Source organism: Ailuropoda melanoleuca, chromosome 7 (assembly GCF_002007445.2).
Source record: "Ailuropoda melanoleuca isolate Jingjing chromosome 7, ASM200744v2, whole genome shotgun sequence".
In the NCBI taxonomy this organism is placed as follows: Eukaryota; Metazoa; Chordata; class Mammalia; order Carnivora; family Ursidae; genus Ailuropoda; species Ailuropoda melanoleuca.
The window spans coordinates 63,286,268-63,302,805 of record NC_048224.1 but is presented as its reverse complement, the minus strand read 5'-3'; the positions used below and the strand labels follow the sequence as shown (position 1 = coordinate 63,302,805).

At 38.7% G+C, this 16,538-nt stretch overlaps 1 pseudogene; it reads right to left on the bottom strand.

The window, feature by feature from the left end:
- Positions 1–36: 36 nt before the first annotated feature.
- The window catches only part of LOC117802938, a 22,153-nt pseudogene continuing 5,651 nt past the window's right edge, over positions 37–16,538 (bottom strand).

Sequence of the window (16,538 nt, the reverse complement as noted above, 5' to 3'; positions counted from 1 at the left end):
AAGGTCCTATGCCATCTGCTCATTTTTAGAAAACACTCCAAATTATACTTCATCCCATATATGTGGGGGTTTGGGGGGTTTGGTTTTGGTTAAATGATCCTTTGTTGAAATGTTTTTCTTTGTAGTTCTTAACTAGCCAGGCATTCCATTGCACCGCCACTGGTGTCCTCTATGATGTCAGGAGGGTGGCGGCCATCAACATCACAGCCCACAGACTGGGCAGTCCCCAGGATCTCTTTAATGGTTCAGACAGTTCTCTGGCTAAAGATTGGTGCACATCTGTCGGGCATTGCTGACAATCTTATCAAAAGTGATATTTCCACTGTGCTTAATGTTTTCCTGCTTCTTTCTGTCTCTTGGCAGTTCCTTGAGAGCTTTGATAATCAGGGCGGAGGCAGAAGGTACCCCTTCAATCTGGGCTGTCTGTTCTAAATGGTCAATCTCACAGTCATCCTCAGACCCTTCCAATCACCAGTTGCCTTGAGGATGTCATCACCAATGTTTTTTGGGAGACAGACCCAGGCGGCTGATCTTAGGAGCCAGGGCAGTTGTGGCGCCAGCGTCCCCACAGTGCACCTCAGCTACATGAGCTTGATCTCACTGGGGTCGAACTTAGGGGTTGTGGTGGAGGTGGCTAGCGGTGGATGAACTCAAATTCAGCACGACCGAAGGGAGTGGACCTTGGCCTCCTTGGAGCCAAAAACCAAAAGGTCCATATGTGTTTGTAGTGGTTGAAATCGAGTTTCTTGGGGCGCATGGGTGGCTCAGTCATGAAGTGTCTGCCTTCAGCTCAGGTCATGGTCTCAGGGTCCTGGGATTGAGCCCCACATTGGGCTCCCTGCTTAGTGGAGAGGCTGCTTCTCCCTCTGCCTCTGTCACTCCCCCTGCTTGTGCTCTCTTGCTCTATCTCAAATAAATAAATAAAATCTTTAAAAAAAAAAAAAAAGAAAGAAAAGAAACAGGGACGCCTGGGTGGCTCAGTTGTTAAGCGTCTGCCTTCGGCTTAGGTCATGATCCTGGGGTTCTGGGATCAAGCCCAGCATCAGGCTCCCTGCTCAGCAGGAGGCCTGCTTCTCCCTCACCCACTCCCCCTGCTTGTGTTCCCTCTCTCGCTCTCTCTCTGTCAAATGAATAAGATCTTTAAAAAACAAAAATTTCTTGTTTTGAAACACCCAAGATGTCTTGGGTGATGACACATGATATAGAGCTAGTGGAATAACGTTTTATAAATATCTTTGTTTAATTTTATGTAAAATTGGAGAAATATTTTACAGGTAGAATTGTTAAACCACTTTGAGCAGTACATCTCCGGTACTCGTTCATTAGTTTGTGAGTGAGAGAAGGCTAAGTACAAGGTTGAGTTTCTACAGATGTGTTTCTCTGTAGGTAATAAGCTGCACCTTGGTCTGTATCTGTCAGCATTTTATATAGCTGTACTTTTTAGATACATTGTTAAACAGTTAAATGGAAAACATGCTTTCTTTCTAATATTCTAGTAATTTAGCAAGTAATGGTTAGTCTTAGAAGCATTCAATTATATATTCTGTGCTTTATTGCTTAATGTCCTATTTCATACTGAAGGGACTCTTCTAATTGAAATATTTACAGGGGCCTGATATTCTTTCCTGCTTTTAAGATGAAACATTTTATTCTCCTACCAAAGACTAGACTGCCTTTCTTTATTAACTGAGTTGGTGATGTTCACTCATAGTGATAAAAATACTAGTGCTTCCAAACTTTGACATAGGACATTATTCATGACAAATGAAAAAGTGAGGTACAAAGCCATGTGTATGGCCCTCAGTCATGTAAAAAATGGATATGCCTGGATACCTCGCTCTGATATTGTGGCTATAAGTGAATTTGTTTTGGGACCCCTTGGTGGTTCAGTCAGTTGAGCGTCCAGCTCTTGGTTTCAGCTCAGGTCATGATCTCATGGATGGTGGGATCGAGTCCAGAGTCAGGCTCCGGGGTCTGCTTGAAGATTCTCCCTCTGCCCTGCCCCTTGCTCACGCACTCTCCCTCTCTCTCTAAAAAAAATAAATCTTAAAAAAAAAAATAAGTGAATTTGTTTTATTATCTAATTATTTTTCAGTTTTCTTTGATAAGCTCATATTGCTTTTAAATTTGTGGAGAAAAACATATATAAAAGCATAGAGGGAGACTGGAAGTAAGCACCAAAACAGTTGGGAAAGGGGGAGGAGTCAGCAGGTCACTGGTGAGGGAATCTTCTGTGTTTTGCTTTCTTTGTATGTTATATACTACATGAATCTTTCTTTTTTAAATATTTATTTTAGAGACAGAGGGAGAGAGGGAGAGAGAGAATCCCAAGCAGACTCCCCGCTGAGCATGGAGGCCAACATGACCCTTAGAGAATGACTTAAGCCAAAATCAAGAGTCAGATGCTGAACTGACTGAGCCACCCAGGCGTCCCTGCATGAATCTTTCAATGTATATACGTTAAAACCAAATGAGAAAGTGAAAAGAAGGTTTTTGTGGTGCGCCTGGGTGGCTCAGTTGGTTGAGCATCTGCCTTTGGCTCAGGTTATCCCTGGGATCGAGCCCTGCATGGGGCTCCCTGCTCAGCGGGGAGCCTGCTTCTCCCTCTACCTGCTGCTCCCCCTGCTTGTGCGCTCTCTTTCTCTCTGTCAAATAAATTTTTTAAAAATCTTAAAAAGAAAAAAACATTTTTGTGAGAAAAATTTGTAACACTATCTTATTTACCATTATACCGCCAGTGCCTAAAATAGTGTCAGTCACATAGTAGGCACTCAGTAGTTTGAACAGTGTCATGCCCAACATAGAAAATAATGACTGTGCAGACATGGAGATCTGAAAGGATATTACTTTTGTAACCAGGAAAAGTTCAGAAGTATCTTCTCTGAGAATGTGACTGTGGTGGCAGAGTTGGGAATCTGACTGGAAGGTTATTTTCCAGCACCAGTGCCAGGCACAGATGCAGGAGTCCAGCTTGGTGGGACCTGTGCCTGAGAAATACGCAGCTGTGTGGGTATGTCTGTACACAGATACACGTAGCAGCATCATCTGTGATTGGAAAAAAATAGAAACAACTAATTATCCGTAATAAAAGATATTAAATACTTACTGGATATATCCATTCTCTGCAATGCTGTGCATTTTTTTAAGTAAAAAGAAGTATCTATATAGACTGACAGGGAAGGTCCACGATACATTGTCAAATGAAAAAAAAGCAAGTTCAGACTATCAATACAGGCAACAACTCCAGTGGATCTCAAGGAACCACACTGAGTGAAACAAGCAACAAAATTCCATTTATATAACGCTCCTGAAATAACGAGCTTATAGAAGTGAAGAATAGATGAGTCGGGGTTTGGGAAGTGGAGAATGGAGTTATAAAGGGAGAACATGAGAGAGCCCTGTGGTGATGGCACCATTCTGTACCTTGATTGTGATGGTTACACAATTCCACACATGACAAAACTACATAGGAAACTATACACACAAGTGAATGCATGTAAAACTGTGAAATTGGAGTAAGTGCTAGGTTGTACCAAAGTCTCTTTCCTGGTTTGGCATTGTACTATGGTTATGTAAGATACTACCACTGGGGGAAGCAGGGTGAAGGATACACGGGGCCCCTTCACCTTCTGTGAAGCTCTAATTCCAAATAAGTTAGAAAAAAGTTGGAAAAAGCAAGTTGCAGAATAAAGTGTATGGTATGGTTCCTTTTTTTTTTTTTTTTTTTTTTTTTTGAAGTATGTTATGGGTGGCTCAGTCGTTTGAGCAACCAACTCTTGACTCAAGTCATGATCTCCAGGTCGTGGGAGAAGCCCTGTGGCAGGCTCCAGGCTCAGTGGGGAGTCTGCTTGAGGATCTGCTCTCTCTCTGCTCCTGCCAGCTTGCTCTCTCTCTCTCAAAAAGAAGTAAATCTATTTTTTTAGAAGTACATTATATACACACATGCACGTGTGTTTGTATGTCTGTAAGTTTTATATGCATAGGAAAACACCTAAGGGTTGACAGCGAATTGTTCCTACTACTTAGCCCTGAGGACGAGGAGGCAAGTGGGAGTGGGCTGACACAGGAGGGAAGACTTTCACTGCTTCCTCCACATGTTTGCACACTGTTTAGACTTCTTTCTCAATGGACTTTTATACTTTTAGTAACCGATAAGAAATTTTGTGAGTGGTGCTTTTAAAACAGGAGGAATACAGGCTGTAAGAATGGCCAAGATTGTCACCTCCCTTTTTAAATAATGAAATCTAAACATCATAGGTATCAGCTCAATAAAATTTCTGTGGCATCAGAATAAATACAAAGTAACATCTGCTTCTTAGAGACTTCAACAAACCTTAGTTGTCAACATAAAGAGCACAGTCAACAGAAACATCCTTGACTGTGGAGATAAAGCTACCTGGCTAGACTCAGACTAAGCCCTAAGGCTTTCAGGATCCGCACTGACACCACAAATAATGCTCCTGATTTCAGGTAGGGACAATTTATTGAACACAGTGTAAGAGGGATTTAGGATTGTGGCTAGAAATAAAGCTAATGTGAAACAATAATATATATGATCTTTATTGTGCTGCTCAGACCGATCACTCACATGGGCAAACTATTCACGTTCAAGTTAAAATATAAGGAAGGAAGAAAATGGATGGAATAGGAAGTTTTTTTTTAACAACACCCTTTTTAAAGAAAAGCAAAAAGGGGGGCGCCTGGGTGGCACAGTGGTTAAGCGTCTGCCTTCGGCTCAGGGCGTGATCCCAGCATTCTGGGATCGAGCCCCACATCAGTCCTCCGCTGGGAGCCTGCTTCTTCCTCTCCCACTCCCCCTGCCTGTGTTCCCTCTCTCGCTGGCTGTTTCTCTCTGTCAAGTTAATAAATAAAAATCTTAAAAAAAACAAAAACAAAAAGCGCAGCAAGTAAGAAAAATAATATGAGGAATCAAAGCTTTGAAGTTTCTGGCTTCTGGTATGAGAAAATGTGAGTTTCCATTATAGAGAAGGTTAGTGAGAAAAAGTAGATGCTTTAAGGTGGAATAGAGAGTTTGGTTTTGAACATCTTAACTTTGAGATAACATGTAGGTAAAGATGTGAAATAATGGGATGTTTCAATCTGGATCTTATAAGAGATATTAAAAATTCTGTGCATCAGATCTATAGACTGGAAATGATCACCAGTAATGGCAAATGTGTAGATAAGTATGTAAAATTCTATTTTATCTTAATTTCTCTAAAAGCTGTGCTTGTTTGAAACAAAAACTATAATGCTGTATTGTGAGATTTGTAACATTAAAAGCACAAAAAATGGGTTGGTAAATGGAACTATACAGTTGTAATGAAGGTAGTATAATATTAACTGTAAGTAGACTGATAAAGACATATTTCATCATTTCTGGAGAAACCACTAAAAAATACTGCAGAGCAGTATAGCCTAAAAGTGAACAGAGGAGCCAAAATGGAATAATAAGAAATGTTAACCCAAAAGAAGTCAAGGGAGGAACTGAGACACAAAACCAAATAAGACTAATAGAAAACAAATAGCAAAAAGCAGACCTTAATCATAACTTAAATGTAAACATACTAAATACTACAATGCAAAGATATTAATCGTCAAATTGGATTTACAAGAAAAAAAGCAAGACCCTAGGGGCACCTGGGTGGCTCAGTCAGTTGGGCGTTTGACTCTTGATTTCAGCTCAGGTCATGATCTCAGGGTCGTGAGATCCAGCCCTGCATCAGGCTCCATGCTGAGCATGGAACCTGCTTAGGATTCTCTCTCTCCCTCTCCCTTCGCCCCTTGCCCCGCACTCGCACACACACTCTCTCTCTCTCAAACAAAAAAAAAAAAGCAAGACCCTATTATATGATTATATGCTGTCTCTAAGAAATGTATTTAAAACACAAACTTCAAAGAAAAAGGATGAAAATACTATAAGTCATGCAAACATCAGTCATCAACTAAGATGTACTTTCATAATGATAAAAGATCAATACTTCAAGAAGGCATAATACTTACAGATTTACATGTGCCTAATTACAAAGCTTCAAAATACATGAAGTAAAAACAACTAAGACAAACCTAGAGACATGGTTGCAATACTTTGAATGCCTTTCTTTATAATTAATAAAATGCCTATACCTAAAGTCAGAATATAAAGAGTTGAATGACACTCACCCACCCTGACCTAACTGACGTTTACAGAACATTACACCCATTATCCTTAGAATGTACAGTCTTCATTAACACATGGATGTTCACTAAGACCACATGGTGAGCCATAAAAAATTTTCAAAAATTTTGGAAAGACTGAAATATTTTTCAATGTCTTATTACCGTGACAGAATAAAATTAGAAATTAATAGCAACAAAACATCTAAAAACTTGTTACCCTTCTTGCATGGTTACATATTTATATAGATACTAGTAGAAACACCAGTCATCTTGGCCAGAGGTCAGACTAATTCACATCAGGAACATCCAGAATAACATTACAGTATTAGTTCCCCCCATGCCTAACACCTTGCAGACAATGCAGGTCAGATGGTATAAACCTACATATGTGGTGGAAAATTGTACAGTCAGACAGGAATCCTGAAATAGGAATTTCTCCACTTACATAGAATTTCTGTGCTCCTAAGAGAGAAGACAGGATCCTGGGTCCTTACCCCTTGGAATGTATTTCCCTGGAGGGGAGACTAATAGGAAGATAATGTTCAACATCACTCCTGAGACTTCTGAGGTCTGGGTTATTCAGTCACCCTTTCCATTAGCCTCGACCCCTACTCTGGAATATAACCATTTGGCTCCCAAAAAGATCAGAGATTTGTTATCTTTTGGGTGGCAAGAAGTAGTTCTACCTTTCAGGCAAAAATGACTGCAAAGTAATATGTGAAGTAATGCATATTATGTGAAAATATTTCTAGGGTAATTAAAAGTAAGCATCTTAAATTTTATAGCTCAGGAGGTCAAGAGTTTGCAGGAATATTGAAAAAATTCAGGAAGGATTTGTCTTTTCATAGCCCATAAATATACCAATGGGTGAAGAAAGAAATCACAAAGGAAATTAGAAAATATTTTGAACTGAATGCTAATGAAAATACAAAATATCAAAATCTGTCTTGTGCAGCTCATGCAGTGCATACAGGAAATTTACAGATTTAAATGCTTATGTTTAAAAGAGAGACTTCAAAGTTGATCTGTCTAAATTAAGAGGCCAGAAAAGAAAAGCAAATTAAACTCAAATGAAAAGAAGGTAAAAATAAAGAGCAGAGAATAATGATGTAGAATACAGACAAAAATATGAAACTGACAGAACCAGAAGTTCTCTGGAAGAGTTACCAAAGTTGATCAGTAAGGTCGTCATCAATACACAAATTACTAACATCAGTAATGAAGACGGTACTCACTACAGGTCCTACTGATGTCAAGAGACTAGAAAGAGAATATTATGAACATTATGCCAACGAACTTGATAACTTGGATAAAACAGATAAATCCCTAAAGAAACACAACTTATCAAAACTGACAAGATGAGGGGTGCCTGGCTGGCTCACTTGGTTAAGCCTCTGCTTCGGCTCAAGTCATGATCCCAAGGTCCTGCTGTCATCAGTCCTTCCTGCTCCCTGCCCAGCGGGGAGCTGGCTTCTCCCTCTGACCCTCCCCCTGCTTGTGCTTTCTCTCTCTCTCTCTCAAATAAATAAATAATATCTTTAAAAATTTTTTTAAAAAAACTGACAAGATGAAACAAAATCTGAGTAGCAAAGGGTGAATATGTAATCAAAAACTTCTCCACAACTTCCAGTTTCAGAACAAGAATGAATAAAGGTATTACTCCCACTAAGTTCAACTAAAATTTCTGGATATTATGTAGAAAGCAAACATAAGTAGTGTCTGAAAAGTGAAGAGAAGGAAGACCATTTAGGAACCTCGGGACCCAAGAAACAACATGACAGTTCCCTAGGTTTTCTTTTTGCCTCATATATCCAATACTGGGTGTTGGAGAAGCTGGCAGCGTGGAAACACCAATGGGAGCAGACACAAAAAGCCTGATCTCTAGCCAAAAGACCAAGAAAGGAGCAACCTACCAAGACAAAACTATTTATTTATTTATTTATTTATTTATTTATTTATTTATTTATAAAGATTTTATTTATTTATTTGAGAGAGAGCATGAGCAGGGGGAGAGGGTGAGGGAGAAGCAGACTCCCCACTGAGCAGGGAGCCCAATGCGGGACTCAATCCCAGACCCGGATCATGACCCTAGCCGAAGGCAGACGCTTAACCAACTGAGCCACCCAGGCATCCCCAAGACAAAACATTTCGACAGTAACTACCTGAGTCAAACAGCACACTTACACACAGAAAACAAATGCAGCCTTACCCTTATCCTATCAGCAAAGCCCAGTGAGGAGCCTAGATTTCTATCTCATTCAGCTGTAATGAGGTGCCCCCCCTTTCCTGGTGGGGTGGTATAAGAAAAAACCAGGTGGAGAACTGGAGAACTGTTCCAGTGAACAAAAATAGAAAGTCTTCACCACCATCCAATAATAATGAAACCTCATCTCTTCCACAGTAACATTAGAGACTACAAATGGGGAGGGGATCAATAATGAGGCACCTCTTCAACAACCAGACTTGTTGTCAGTGAAAGCCTACTGGGGATCCCAAAGTACCACCTCTACCCAACAATAATGAGATACTCCTTCTCCCCAGTAGAGTGTCAAATGGAAAACCTGGACATTCACACCCATTTGGCAGAAATGAGACAGTACCTATTTCCTTGGAGGGACAGTGTCAGAAGAGGCCAGCTAAAACAGAAGATTTAAGTAAGACCCAAGGACACATAATACCTAAAGTATCCAAGATACAATAAAAAGTCAATCATACCAAGAACCAGAAAAACCTCAACTTGGAGAAAATACAACAGGCACCAACACTGAGATGTTGGAGTTATCTGACAAGAATTTTAAAGCAGTCATCATAAAAATGTTCTAGTGAACAATTATAAATACTACTGAAACAAATGAAAAATAGAAAGTCTCAGCAAAGAAATAGAAGATATAAAGAAGAAACAAATGGAAGTTATAGAACTGAAAAATACAATAGCCGAACTAAAAAACATAATGGATGGACTCAACAGGAGAATGGAGGGAACAGAAGATTTAGTGAAGTTGAAAATAGAATAATAGAAATTACTCAATCTGAACAACAGAAAATGAACTCAGGGTCAGGGGAGGAAGGGTGAGTACAGTGCCTCAAGGACCTGTGGGACTATGACAAAAAATCTAACATTCCCATTATTGGAGTTCAAGAAGAAGAGGAGAAAGAGAGTGGGGCTGAAAAAGTATTTGTAGAAGTATGATTGAAAATTCCCCCAAATTTGACAAAATACATAAATCTACAGATTTAAGAAGTTGAGTGAACCCCAAATCCAAGCCAACACCCATCATAATCAAATTTCTGAAAACTAAAGACAAAGGAAACAATTCTTGAAAGCAATGAGAGAAATGACATCTTACCCATAGGGGAAAACAAGTTGAATGGCAGTGGATTTGGATTTCTCATCTGAAAACAAGAAGCAAGAAGGAAGTGACACATTTTTCAAGTACTGAAAGAAAGAGCCATCAATGCAGAATTCTTTATCTGGTGAAAATATTGTTCAGAAATAAAAGAGAAATCAAGACTTTCTCAGACAAATGAAAACGAAGTAAATTCGTGGCGACAGATCATAGCTGCACTTGTGAGCACAGCGTAAAGTACAGACTAGACATTGAATCACGGTGTTGTACACCTGAAACTAATGTAACATTGTGTGTCAACTATACTTCAATTTTAAAAAAGAATGTGAATTCATTGCCAGCAAACCTACTCTGAAAGAATGCCTAAACAGAAAAGAAATGATGAAATAAGGATTCTTGCAACATCAGAAAGAAAGATGGAAGGAGCACCAACTTAGAGTTGGCTCCATGCTACATGTGATGAAAAACTGGCTGCAGTGGCCATAACTACTAAACTTGGAAGGTTTGTATCCAATAGGAATATGAAGGATCTTTATCCTAGCCCTCCGAGAAAAAGCATCATTGCACCCCAAGGACTCTCAGTGGATCACAGAACATTCCCTGAACCAACCACAAGTGCAGGTGCGTGCTGTGCTCACTGGCTCCATTTTTGAGATGCAGGAAGAGCCCCACCTGAAGCAAAAGACTGAAAAAGGGGGGATAATTTCCTGGAAGAGAGAGACATGTTCGCAGGGGGAAAAAAAATGTGTTCTGGAAAGCAATTAATAGAAGGAATAAATAAATGATGAATAGCAAAATGGAAAAAAAAAAAAACCTTCACCACAAAGGAAACACCAAATTCTGATTGTTTCATTGGTGAATTCTATCAAACATCTAAAGAAGTAATAATACCATTGTTACATAAATCTTTCAGAAGATAAAGGAGGAAGCTCTCAACTTATTTTAGATATGGCATAACCTAATACTGAAACTAACAAAGGCATTAAAAAAATAATTAAGTTCCCACATAAACATAGGCAAAATAATCCTTAACCAAGCAAAGAAATTCAAATCCAGCAATATATAAAAAAAATATATATATATCATGACCAAGTGGGTTTTATCTCAGAAACACAAGATTGGTTAAACATCTTAAAATCAATCAATATAACCTAACATATTACCTGAATAATAGAGAAAAAACAAATGATTATACCAGTGGATGCAGGAAAAGCATTTTACAAAATTCAGTATCATTAATGGTAAAAATGCTCAGGAAACCAGGAATACAAGGGAACAAGGCAAAACGTCCACTCTCATCACTTCTACTCACTGTAATACTGGTGGTTCCTATCCCATTCTGGAGGTCCTGTCCCATTTGGTAAGGCAAGAAGAATAAATGAAATGCAGAAGGAACAGAAAATAAGCAAAACTATCCCTATTTGAGGATGAAAATTCCTTAAAAAATTCCAAGGAATCAGTAACAATGAAAAAAAGCTGCTATAACAAATAAGATTAGCAAGGGCTCAGAATACAATATCGGTATCAAAAATCAATTGTATTCCTATATATGAATATCAGAGGCATATAACAGTTATAATAAATTAAAGGAAATGAAAGTTTTCTACACTGAAAACTGCAGAACATTGCTGAGACAAACAAGATTAAATAAATGGAGAGAGAGCACACATTCATGGAGTGGAAGACTCAATATTTTCAAGATGTCAGTTCTCCTCCAGATTTATTTGTAGATTCAATACAATCCTAACTCTGATCATAGAAGGCTTTTTTTATGTTTAAGAAACTGAGAAGCTGATTCTAAAATGTATATGGAAACACAAAGACCTAAAAGAACCAAAACAGCTTTGAAAAAGAAGAACAAAATTGTAGGAGTTACACTTCAAAATTTACCCTGAAGCAAAAACAATTGAGACAGTGTGATATGGGCATAATTACAAAACAAATGGATGGAACAGAGACGAGTCCAGAAATATATGCACATTCATATAGTTGATGTATTTTCAGTAAAAATGCAATACAAATTTAATGGGGAAGTATTTTTGAATGTATTGAACCAACAGAGTATCCCAAATGTAAAACAAAAGTGAACATTGATTCCTATCTGATAACATACACGAAAGAATAGGAGAGATAGAGCATCGGGATAAATATATGGGTAAAACCAAAAGCTTTTAGAGGGCAAAATGAAGAAAATCTTCAGTATTTGGGCACAGGTAAAGATTTAGAACCCAAGGGGTGCTTGGTTGGCTCAGTCAGTAGTGCGGTAGAGCATGTGACTCTTGATCTCAGGGTCATGAGTTCAAGCCCCACATTGGCTGTAGAGCTTACTTTAAACCAAAACAAAACAAAACAAAAAACCCCAAAGCAGTAACCAAAAAATTGATAAATTAAACTTTAACAAAATTAACAAATTCTAACTGAAAAACTGTTAAGAAAATGTATTAGGTCTCAGAGCGTGAAGAAATATTCACAAAACATTTCTGACACAGGACTTGTATCCAGAATATATATTAAAAAAACAGCTACAATTCATTAATAAGAATCTAAACAAGTGCAAAAGACTTGAATAGGGTCTTCAGAAAAGAAGCTACACAGATAGCCAAGATGTATGTTAAAATATGCCAAACATTATTAGTCATCAGACAAGTACAGATTAAAACCACTCTGATACATTGCGGGTAGGAATGTAAACTGCTCTAAAACCACTTTGGGAAATATTTGACAACTTTTAAAGCAGCTTTGTTAAGGGGTAATTAACATAGAATAAAGTGCACATACATAAAATGTGCATTTTGATAAGATTTTACAATATACAGCCATGAAATCATCACCACAATCAAGATAAAAATATCCGCCATGCACAAAAGTTCCTTATGCCAGTTTGCAATCTCTTCCTCCTGCCTCTCCCTGCCTACCCATCTCTAAACCCAGGCAAACACTGATCCGTCAATATAGCCTAGCTTGCATTTTCTAGAATTTTATATAAATGGAATGTACTTTATGGGGTCATCTAGCTTTTTTCACTCAGCCTAATTATTTAAAGATTCACTCATAGTATTGTGTTTATCAGATCATTCATTTGTATTCATTTGTACGAGGATATATCACAAATTATCCATTCATCAATTGAAAGTTACTTGACTTTTTTCTAGTTTTTTATTAAAACAATAGAGCTGATATGAACATTTAGGTACAGGCCTTTCTATGGACACAGGCTTTCATTTGTCTTAGGTAAATGCCCAGGAGTAAAGTGGCTGAATCATGATAATCATATGTTTAAATTTTAAGAAACTTCCAAACTGTTTCCAAAGTGGCTGCAACATTTTACATTCTTACCGGCATATAAGTATTCCAGGTGCTCCATACCCTTCATGACACTTGGCATTGTCAGTCCTTTAATTTTACACATTCTAACCGATATGTAGTGGTATATCGTGGTGGGTTTAATTTCCATTTCCCTAATGACTAGTGATATTGAGCATTTACTCATGGGTTTTTGTTTTTGTTTTGCAATCCATTTATTTTCTTTGATGAAGTGTTTGTCCAAATATTTTGCCCATTCAGAAAATTAGGTTGTTTTCTTGTTATTGAATTCTAAGAATGATTTACATATTCTGGATCTGAGTCCTTCATCAGATATTTTTCTTCCAGTCTTCAGCTTTTCCTTTCATTCTTTTAACAGAGTCTTTCAAAGAACGGTTCTTAATTTTGATGAATTCTAATTTATCAGATTTGGATTTTATAAATCATGATCTTCATACACATTTAAGAAATCTTTGCTTAACCCAAGTTCACAAAGAGTTTTCCCCTATGTTTTCTGTGGGAAATTTTATACAAATTTTGGGTTTTATATTTAGTCCATGATCCATTTTGAAGTAATTTTTGGATATGGCAAGAGACACAAATGGAGAGACATTTTTTTGCATATGAATATTCATTCGTTCCAGTGCTGTGTTTTGGAAAAGATCACCCTTTCCTCACTGAGTTTCCTGTGTGTATGTTAAAAATTAATAGACTATATACATGTGGTCTCTTTATGGACCTTCCATTTTATTTATTTATTTGTACTTTTTTTTTTTTTTTAAGTAGGCTCCACACCCAGGATGGAACCCAATGTGGGGGCTTGAACTCACAACACTGAGATCAAGACCTGAGCTGAGATCAGTCAGATGCTTAACCAACTGAGCCACCCAGGCGCCCCATTTGTTTATCTTTATGTCAACACCACACTCTCTTAATTACTGAAGCTCTACATTAAGACTTGAAATCAGGCAGTAGTAAGTCCTCCAACTTTGTTTTTCTATTTCAAAATTGTTTTGGGGGGCGCCTGGGTGGCACAGCGGTTAAGCGTCTGCCTTCGGCTCAGGGCGTGATCCTGGCGTTATGGGATCGAGCCCCACGTCAGGCTCCTCCGCTAGGAGCCTGCTTCTTCCTCTCCCACTCCCCCTGCTTGTGTTCCCTCTCTCACTGGCTGTCTCTATCTCTGTCGAATAAATAAATAAAAATCTTTAAAAAAAAATCAAAATTGTTTTGGCTATTCTAGGTCCTTTGAATTTCCATATGAATTTTAGAATTAGCTAGTCGATTTCTAAAAATAAGAAAAAAATCCTATTGGGACTTGAACTGGGATTGTATTGATACTACAGTTTAGGTAAAATAGGCATAGTTACCTTATTGGCTTTTTTCTGACCAATGTGCAAAGAATATCTCTTCATTTCTTTGATTTCCCTCAAACATTGTATGGGTTGTACATTTTTTTCAGACTTACTCTAAATATTTCATATATTGTTTAAAGATTTTATTTATTTATTTGAGAGAGAGAAGAGAGAGACCATGAGGGGGAAGAGGGAGAGGGAGAAGCAGGCTGCCTGCTGAGCAGGGAGCCCTATGGCAGACGCTTAACCAACTGAGCCACCCAGGTGCCCCAGCATTTCATATATTTTAAAGAAGTCTCTACACCCAACGTGGGGTTTGAATTGCCAACCCCGAGACCAAGAGTCACACAACTGAGCCAGCCAGGCACCCCTCAAGTATTTCACATTTTTAGTACTACTGGAAATGGCATTTTATTTTACTTTTTTCTAAAGATTTTATTTATTTATTTGACAGAGAGAGACACAGCCAGCAAGAGAGGGAACACAAGCAGGGGGAGTGGGAGAGGAAGAAGCAGGCTCCCAGCATAGGAGCCTGATGTGGGGTTCAATCCCAGGACTCTGGGATCACGCCCTGAGCCGAGGGAAGACGCTTAACGACTGAGCCACCCAGGTGCCCCATATTTTACTTTATTTTTTAAAATAATTTTTTATTATGTCATGTTAGTCACCATATAGTATATCCTTAGTTTTTGACATAGTGTTCCATGATTCATTATTTGCGTATAACACCCAGTGCACCATGCAATACGTGCCCTCCTTACTACCCATGACCAGCCTATCCCAATCCCCCACCCCCCTCCCCCCTGAAGCCCTCAGTTTGTTTCCCAGAGTCCATAGTCTGTCATGGTTCATTCCCCCTTCTGTTTACCCCCCCTTCATTCTTCCCTTCCTTCTCCTACCGATCTTCCTGCTATTTCTTATGTTCCATAAATGAGTGAAACCACATGATGATTGTCTTTCTCTGCTTGACTTATTTCACTTAGCATGATCTCCTCCAGTGCCGTCCATGTTGCTGCAAATGTTGGGTAATCGTTCTTTCTGATGGCAAAGTAATATTCCATCGTATATATATACCACATCTTCTTTATCCATTTGTCTGTGGAAGGGCATCTCGGTTCCTTCCACAATTTAGCTATTGTGGACAATGCTGCTATGAACATTGGGGTGCATACGGCACTTCTTTTCACTACGTCTGTATCTTTGGGGTAAAAACCCAGTAGTGCAATGGCTGGGTCATAGGGTAGCTCAATTTTTAACTTTGTGAGGGACCTCCACACTGTTTTCCAAAGTGGCTGTACCAACTTGCGTTCCCATCAACAGTGTAAGAGGGATCCCCTTTCTCCACATCCTTTCCAACATTTGTTGTTTCCTGCCCTGTCAATTTTTGTGGAAATGGCATTTTAAAGATTTATGCATTTATTTTAGAGAGAGGGGGAGCGATCATGAGTGGAAGCCCGATGCAAGGCTCCATCTCATGGCCCTGAAATCACGACCTGAGCCGAAACTAAGAGTCAGACACTTAATCCACTGCACCATCCAGGCACCCCTGGAAATGGTATTTAAATTTTTAATTTTTTCATTGATAGTATATAAAAATACAGTTGATTTTTGAGTATTGATCTCTCTCCTTCAACCTTACCAAATTCACTTGGTTCTGGTAGCATTTTTGTCATTTTCTATATAGACAAACTTGTCATTTGTTAAGGACTGTTTTATTTCTTACTTTTAATCTGGATGGGTTTTATTTCTTCTTAGTGCTTTATTACACTGACTGTATCATCCAGTACAATACTGAGTAGAACTGGTGAGAAGAGTCATCCTAACATTGTTCCTGATCTTAGGGGGAAACAATTAATTCATTCACAAGTAAGTGTGATGTTAGCAATAAGTTTTCTGTACATTTTTAGAAATCCTTTGTTCGGTTAAGGAAGTTTCCTTCTATTTTATTTTATTTTTTAAAGATTTTATTTATTTGACTGAGAGAGACACAGTGAGAGAGGGAACACAAGCAGGGGGAGTGGGAGAGGGAGAAGCAAGCTTCCCGCCAAGCAGGGNCAGGGGCCTGATGTGGGGCTCGATCCCAGGACCCTGGGATCATGACCTGAGCCAAAGGCAGACGCCTAACGACTGAGCCACCCAGGCGCCCCTAGACCAATTGTAATGATCAGCTTAAAAGTTTTTTCACTTTTTTATTGTGGCTAAATATACATCATACAAAATTTAGCTTCTAACCATTTCTAAGCGTCCAGTTCAGCAGCATAAAGAACATTCATATTGTTGTACGACCATCACCACGGTCCATCTGTGGCACATGTATTATCTTCCCAAACTGGAGCTCTATACCTATTGAACAGTAACTCCCCACTCTGCCTTCCCC